Source organism: Gopherus evgoodei, chromosome 11, assembly GCF_007399415.2.
Source record: "Gopherus evgoodei ecotype Sinaloan lineage chromosome 11, rGopEvg1_v1.p, whole genome shotgun sequence".
NCBI classification, from domain to species: Eukaryota; Metazoa; Chordata; order Testudines; family Testudinidae; genus Gopherus; species Gopherus evgoodei.
In genome coordinates, this window is record NC_044332.1 from 49759487 (window position 1) to 49768100 (window position 8614).

Sequence of the window (8614 nt, forward strand, 5' to 3'; positions counted from 1 at the left end):
CCAGGAATGAAATGCAGAGGACAGGGTTGGGGCTTAGGAGCCAGATCCACAAAGGTGTTAGGTGGCTAGCTTCAATTGATCACGGATTTAGGTGAGAATCGCCACTCCTGAAGTTAGGTACCTAACCCAGGTCAGCCCTGTGACATTGCACCCCATAAGGCTTTATGGAAATATGCTTATGAATGTACATATGACGTAACTGGAATATGTTTTATGCTACATATGCCATGTAACATATCTCTATAGAGGTTATGATCTACTGAATCTATGCCTGCTATTTGTATGCATGTCTCATTTTTGTGTTCAAAGTTATGAATATTGGCTGTGTACTTGCTTGATTTCTAAGTAGCCTTAGTAAAGCATTTGGTCAGTTTCTTGAAAAAGGAATGTGCAAGTTAAGTGCCCAATCAAGAAACACTTAATGGACAATGGATCTTGGAAGTCTCCAATCCACATAAGAAGTGTACTTGAGGATGTTCAAGGTAGCATGTGGGCAATGACTGCTACCTGTAAGTTCTGTGTCATGCATGGACATGTGACTTGCCCATGTGACTCCAAAACTCCAGCTTGTAGATGGGATTCTAGCTAGGGGGAGGGAGCGGTGTCCACCCACAAGAGAGAGTCTGTTTAAACCCCTGTGAAACCCCTCCATTTTGTTTCCGGCTGGCTCAAGAGGTAGCCTTTCCACTCCAAAGGATACCTGAAAGAAACTGGAACAAAGGACAGTAACTACAGGGGTGTGAGTGATTGCTGGACCCAGACTAGAAGGAGACTAGTCTGTAAAAGGAAGCTTACTGGAACACCTCTGAGGGTGAGATTTTATCTGTATTCAGTTTTCTTACTGTAGTAAGCATAGACTTGCATGTTTTATTTTATTTTGCTTGGTAATTCACTTTGTTCTATCTGCTATTACTTGGAACCACTTAAATCCTATTTTCTGTGTTTAATAAAATCACTTTTTACTTATTATTTAACCCAGAGAATGTATTAATATTGCGTCCTTGCTTAAATAGTACTCACAAGCTGCAGAAGGCTTTGTTCAGAGCCAGCCCTAAACCAAATGAGGTCCCAGGTGAGGAGTGTCTTCGGTGCCTCCCTCCATTTGTTAAGCGTTTGACTAGTTATTTTTTATTGCATTTGTAGCCTATTCCATGACTTTGATGTGCAATTTGCATTCATGATTTATCCCTGTCATATAAGACTATAAATTTGCATGATGGGATCTGTAAATCTGTGTATTCATGCCATATATAAACAAACAAAAAATTCATTTCCTTAAGCTTATAGAAACTTTTTACTTTTAAGAATAACTGAAATGTACTAACATCAAGAATTGGTACTGCACATCAACATTGGGTGGACCAGTATTAAATAGTATTATAGTCTGTGATGGCCTTAGAATGTTAACCCTTGTCCTTTCATTCAAAAGGTTGCTTTTCTTTCCTTTGCCCTTGTGAACTGAAGCTGTGTCAGAAAAATCCAAAGATTGGCCAATGGCATTTTCAAGTGATAAAATAGCAAGTGTTGTCACTCTCTGATCAGCCATTGTTGATGGAAGATATGTTTTAATGAATCTGAGCTTTGAAGAGCTGCACTCCCCACTCATGGCTGTGACCAGCAGCGTGAGCAGAATCCTCAAAGCTATCCCCATATTAGGAATAGCGTCCTTCAGCTCTGCATCATGAATCATCAATGGCTATTTGTCAGGATGTGCAGGGATGGTGTCCCTAGTGGGCAGGGCTGGTGTCCCTACCCTCTGTTTGCCAAAAGCTAGGAATGAGTGACAGGGTGGATCACTTGATGATGGCCTGTTCTGTTCATTCCCTCTGGGGCACCTGGTGTTGGTCACCGTCAGAAGACAGGATACTGGGCTAGATGGACCTTTGGTCTGACTCAGTATGGCCATTCTTATGGCACTAAATAGATCTCATTGATTGCTATTAATGCATAAGAATTATTTCAGAGCAATCAATTATGCCTCAAATGGAGGATTATGAAGCCTTTTAAGTAGGTACCAGGAACAGCTAAACAGTATGCCCCAAGTCAGTCTATGCCATTATGGTGGGAAATCTGTTTTAACCAGCATCCTAAGGATTACACCAGTGTGGAGGAATCCCTGGGTGACACAGGGCTGATGCAGTGGCAATGTGCCACCACTTCTCTTGGCCTTTGGCCTAATCAGCAAAGCTAGAGAAAAGGGCAGGGCATCACTGCACTCTGGCAATCTCTGCCTGAATTACATTTTAAAGCATGTTGCAGCAGATGAAAAAGAAGTGTGGTGAACAGGTGGCACTGGAGAAGGAAGGCTTTAAAATCTGAAACAAAGCAAGAAAGAAAAGTAATAACCAAAATGGAGAAAACGGGGGTGAAAAGGGAGTGGAAGATTTTCAAAACTGAGGGAGGATGGAAAGAGTGAGGAGAGGACATTAAACACAGGTCAGATATCCCCTGAATGGTCATGGCCTCCTGCAGAAACTGTGAGGGACGATGGAATTTCCAGCCCATAATTCTGAAGAAGGCATCTTGAGGTAAGGGAAAGCCTGGGCCTATTGTGACCCAGTGGAGAGACTTAGCCCAGTCTTCATCACCTGGGACTCTTTGAGCATAAGGGAGCAGAGCTGGTTAAGGTCTCTCTGCCCTTCTGAGGCTAGAGCAGGGACATGCTACTTGATATCAGTGAAACTCACCAGTGAAACTTTGTTTTGAGTTTCTGAATTCACCCAAACTGAAACTCAAAGTAAAACTTCATGGGTGCATATCTGCAGAACTGCCCAGAGGATTTGAGGGGCCCAGGGTCTTCGGTGGCAGGGAGACCCCGCTGCCGAATTGCCACCAAAGACCCACCCTGGGACCCACTGCCGAAGTGCCAGAAGGACCAGTGGTGAGCTGGAGCCGGTTCCCACCGGTTCACTGGAACCGGTTGTTAAATTTAGAAGCCCTTTTAGAACCAAGGGCAGGAAACAGGGGGATTGAATGGGGGCAAGAGTCCCGGGGGGTGTCATAAACAGATAGCTAAGGGTTAATGTCTCTTTCACCTGAAACACCTGACCAGAAAACCAATCAGGAAACCGGATTTTTTCAACTTTGGGTGGAGGGAAGTGTGTCTCTGAGTCTTTTGTCTGCCTGCCTGCTTCTCTGAGCTTTGGAGAAGTACTTTCTACTTTCTAGTCTTCTGTTTCTAAGAGTAAGGACAAAGAGATCAGATAGTAAGTTATATGGTTTCTTTTCTTTGGTATTTGCATGAATATAAGTGCTGGAATGCTTTGATTTGTATTCTTTTTGAATAAGGCTGTTTATTCAATATTCTTTTAAGCAATTGACCCTGTGTTGTATCATCTTAATACAGAGAGAACATTTGTATTTTTTCTTTCTTTTTTATATAAAGTTTTCTTTTAAGACCTGTTGGAGTTTTTCTTTACTTCAGGGAAATTAAGTCTGTACTCACCAGGGAATTGGTGGGAGGAAGAAATCAGGGGAAAGCTGTGTGTTGAATTGCTAGCCTGATTTTGCATTTCCTCTGGGTGAAGAGGAAAGTGCTTTTGTTCCAGGATTGGGAACGGAGAGGGGGACTTACTCTGCGTAGTTTCACAGAGCTTGTGTCTGTGTATCTCTCCAGGAGCACCTGGAGGGGGGAAGGGAATCAGGATTATCTCCCTTTGTTGTGAGACTCAAGGGATTTGGGTCTTGTGGTCCCCAGGGAAGGTTTTTCAGGGGGACCAGAGTGCCCCAAAACACTCTAATTTTTTGGGTGGTGGCAGCAGTACCAGGTCCAAGCTGGTAACTAAGCTTGGAGGTTTTCATGCTAACCCCTAAATTTTGGACGCTAAGGTCCAGAATCTGGTTTTTCTGGTTTCCCTTCATTGAACATTAGCTAGAGAGAGAAAGGGAAAAAAGCACTGTTGCTAGGCAGACTCCAGGAGGGAACAGAGCCTGCAGTTCAAAAGAGAAACACCGGAGGGCACCCCAACACAAGAAAACAGGAACCATGTCTACCAGGACAAAAATGGAGGCCGAAGACCAATTCAAAGAAGCTGAACACAGGCGAGAGATGGAAAAACACAAACAGGAACTAGAAATAAAACAAAAAGAGATGGAGATAAAAGAAAAGGAAGAAAGCCTCAAACTGGCAGCCTTCCAAAGAGAACAGGCAGCCCAAGAGGCAGCACACAAAAGAAAACTAGAAGAAGAAGAGGTGGCCCACCGCCGAGAAATGGAAAAGCACCAAAAAGAAATGGAAAAACAACAAAAAGAAATGGAAAAACAACAAAAAGAGAATGAAGAGAAGGAAAAACAGAGAAAACATGAACTGGAGATGGCAAAAGCTGGGCTGCATGTGCCAGCCAACCCTAACAACCCGGCGCCAATTATTGCTCCACAGCACAGGAAATTTCCCACCTACAAGGCAGGTGATGACACCGAGGCCTTCTTGGAAAATTTTGAAAGAGCCTGTCTTGGGTACAGCATCCCCGAAGACCAGTACATGGTAGAATTAAGGCCACACCTCAGTGGACCTTTAGCAGAGGTGGCAGCTGAAATGCCCAAGCCGCAAATGAATGACTATAAACTTTTTCAAACCAAGGCCAGATACAGGATGGGGATAACCCCAGATCATGCCCGTCGGCGCTTCAGAACCCAAAAATGGAAACCAGAGGTGTCATTTCCCAAACACGCCTACTACATTGCAAAAAACTATGAGGCCTGGTTAACAGGAAACAACATTCAAACCTTGGAAGAAGTGAACCTCCTCATACAAATGGAGCAGTTCTTGGATGGTGTTCCTGAAGACATCACACGGTACATACAAGATAGAAATCCCAAAACTATCGCTGAGGCGGGGGAAATTGGAGCCAAATGGATGGAACTGGCAGAAAGCAAAAAAGCTACTGTCAAGGGGAACGATTACCCCAGGGGGCACACAGACCATAAACCCTACAACCGAGGACAGCCAAAGACCCTACATACCACCCAAGTAAAGCCACAAATACCCTACTCTTCAACCTCACCAGTCTCCAGTAACTCACCTCGGCCCAGTGACCCATCAGATGGAAGATGCTTTAAGTGTAATGAACTGGGACATATCAAGGCCAACTGTCCCAAGAACACCATGCGAGTGCAATTCATTACACCACCATCACCCCAAAGATCCCCAGGCCCAGATGCCTCTCAAATACCCTTGGAGCGAAGGGAAAATTTGAGAGTGGGCGGAAAGAAGGTTACTGCGTGGAGAGACACGGGGGCACAAGTGTCAGCTATCCACCAATCCTTTGTTGACCCCAAATTCATCAACCCAAAGGCCAAAGTTACAATTTACCCCTTCATGTCACAAGCTGTAGACTTGCCTACAGCTCAACTGCCTGTCCAGTACAAAGGCTGGTCAGGAAGGTGGACTTTTGCAGTCTATGACAATTATCCTATCCCCATGCTACTGGGGGAAGACTTGGCCAACCAGGTGAGGCGGGCCAAGAGAGTGGGAATGGTTACCCGTAGCCAAACCAGGCAAGCTTCCAGACCCATTCCTGTTCCTGAGCCGTCCACAGAAGCCCCGTCTGTGTTACCAGAGACCCAGACAGAGGCAGTGGACCCGGATTCCATGCCTACCACTGAAACAGCCACAGCATCTCCAGTCCCAGGCCCGGAACTGGAACAGCAACCAGCACCAGCAAGTGCAACCACATCTTCAAACTCAACGCCAGAGGGCGCCAGCAAGCCAGAACTGGCAGAAGCAAAAGACAGCCATACCCAAAAGGCTCAGCCAGAGCCTGAAATACCCTCAGGTGCACCAGCGGAGAGCGGTTCACCAGCAACGAAAACAACCCCATCACCTACATCGCTTCCAGAGGGACCAAGCCCAAGTCCACAGTCTGAGGAAGAACTGGTGACCCCAGCCTCAAGGGAACAGTTCCAGGCTGAGCAGGAAGCAGATGACAGCCTTCAAAAAGCTTGGGCGGCGGCACGGAGCACCCCACCGCCTCTCAGCTCTTCTAATCGATCCCGGTTTGTTATAGACCAAGGACTTTTATACAAGGAAATTCTTTCTGGTGGACACCGGGAAGAATGGCAGCCGCAAAAACAGTTGGTGGTTCCAACTAAGTACCGGGGGAAGCTCTTAAGCTTAGCCCATGATCATCCCAGTGGCCATGCTGGGGTGAACAGAACCAAGGACCGGTTGGGGAAGTCCTTCCACTGGGAGGGGATGGGCAAGGACGTTGCCAAGTATGTCCGGTCTTGTGAGGTATGCCAAAGAGTGGGAAAGCCTCAAGACCAGGTCAAGGCCCCTCTCCAGCCACTCCCCATAATTGAGGTCCCATTTCAGCGAGTAGCTGTGGATATTCTGGGCCCTTTCCCAAAAAAGACGCCCAGAGGAAAGCAGTACGTACTGACTTTAGTGGACTTTGCTACCCGATGGCCAGAAGCAGTAGCTCTAGGCAACACCAGGGCTAACACTGTGTGCCTGGCCCTAACAGACATCTTTGCCAGGGTAGGTTGGCCCTCTGACATCCTTACAGATTCAGGGTCTAATTTCCTGGCAGGGACCATGGAAAAACTGTGGGAAACTCATGGGGTGAATCACTTGGTTGCCACCCCGTACCACCATCAAACCAATGGCCTGGTGGAAAGGTTCAATGGAACTTTGGGGGCCATGATAAGAAAATTCATCAACGAATTCTCCAATAATTGGGACCTAGTGTTGCAGCAGTTGCTGTTTGCCTACAGGGCTGTACCACATCCCAGTTTAGGGTTTTCACCATTTGAACTTGTGTATGGTCACGAGGTTAAGGGGCCATTACAGTTGGTGAAGCAGCAATGGGAGGGGTTTACGCCTTCTCCAGGAACTAACATTCTGGACTTTGTAAGCAACCTACAAAGCACCCTCCGACACTCTTTAGCCCTTGCTAGAGAGAACCTAAAGGATGCTCAAGAAGAGCAAAAGGCCTGGTATGACAGACATGCCAGAGAACGTTCCTTCAAGGTAGGAGACCAGGTTATGGTCTTGAAGGCGCAACAGGCCCATAAGATGGAAGCATCATGGGAAGGGCCATTCACGGTCCAAGAGCACCTGGGAGCTGTGAACTACCTCATAGCATTTCCCAATTCCTCACTAAAGCCTAAAGTGTACCATGTTAATTCTCTCAAGCCTTTCTATTCCAGAGACTTACAGGTTTGTCAGTTTACAGTCCAGGGAGATGATGCTGAGTGGCCTGACGGTGTCTACTACGACGGGAAAAAAGACGGTGGCGTGGAAGAGGTGAACCTCTCAACCACCCTGGAACGTCTGCAGCGGCAACAAATCAAGGAGCTGTGCACTAGCTTCGCCCCATTGTTCTCAGCCACCCCAGGACGGACTGAACGGGCATACCACTCCATTGATACAGGTAATGCTCACCCAATCAGAACCCCACCCTACCGGGTGTCTCCTCATGCCCAAGCTGCTATAGAACGGGAGATCCAGAACATGCTACAGATGGGTATAATCCGCTCATCTACCAGTGCATGGGCATCTCCAGTGGTTCTGGTACCCAAACCAGATGGGGAAATACGCTTTTGCGTGGACTACCGTAAGCTAAATGCGGTAACTCGTCCGGACAACTATCCAATGCCACGCACTGATGAGCTATTGGAAAAGTTGGGACGTGCCCAGTTCATCTCTACAATAGACTTAACCAAGGGGTACTGGCAAGTACCGCTAGATGAACCCGCCAAGGAGAGGTCAGCATTCGTCACCCATGCGGGGGTGTATGAATTCAATGTCCTTCCTTTCGGCCTTCGAAATGCACCCGCCACCTTCCAGAGGCTGGTAGACGGTCTACTAGCTGGACTGGGAGAATTTGCAGTTGCCTACCTCGATGATGTGGCCATTTTTTCAGACTCCTGGCCCGAACACCTACTACACCTGGAAAAGGTCTTTGAGCGCATCAGGCAGGCAGGACTAACTGTTAAGGCCAAAAAGTGTCAAATAGGCCAAAACAGAGTGACTTACCTGGGGCACCAGGTGGGTCGAGGAACCATAAACCCCTTACAGGCCAAAGTGGATGCTATCCAAAAGTGGCCTGTCCCACGGTCCAAAAAGCAAGTCCAATCCTTCTTAGGCTTGGCCGGATACTACAGGCGATTTGTACCACACTACAGCCAAATCGCTGCCCCATTGACCGACCTGACCAAAAAGACCCAGCCAAATGCCGTTAAGTGGACTGATGAGTGTCAAAAAGCCTTTACCCAGCTTAAGGCAACGCTCATGTCGGACCCTGTGCTCAGGGCCCCGGACTTTGACAAGCCATTCCTAGTAACCACGGATGCATCTGAGCGTGGTATAGGAGCAGTACTCATGCAGGAAGCAACAGATCACAACTTCCATCCTGTCGTGTTTCTCAGCAAGAAACTGTCTGACAGGGAAAGTCACTGGTCAGTCAGTGAAAAGGAATGCTATGCCATTGTGTACGCCCTGGAAAAGCTACGCCCATATGTTTGGGGACGGCGGTTCCAACTACAAACTGACCATGCTGCACTAAAGTGGCTTCATACTGCCAAGGGGAACAACAAGAAACTTCTTCGTTGGAGTTTAGCTCTCCAAGATTTTGATTTTGAAATTCAACACATCACAGGAGCTTCTAACAAA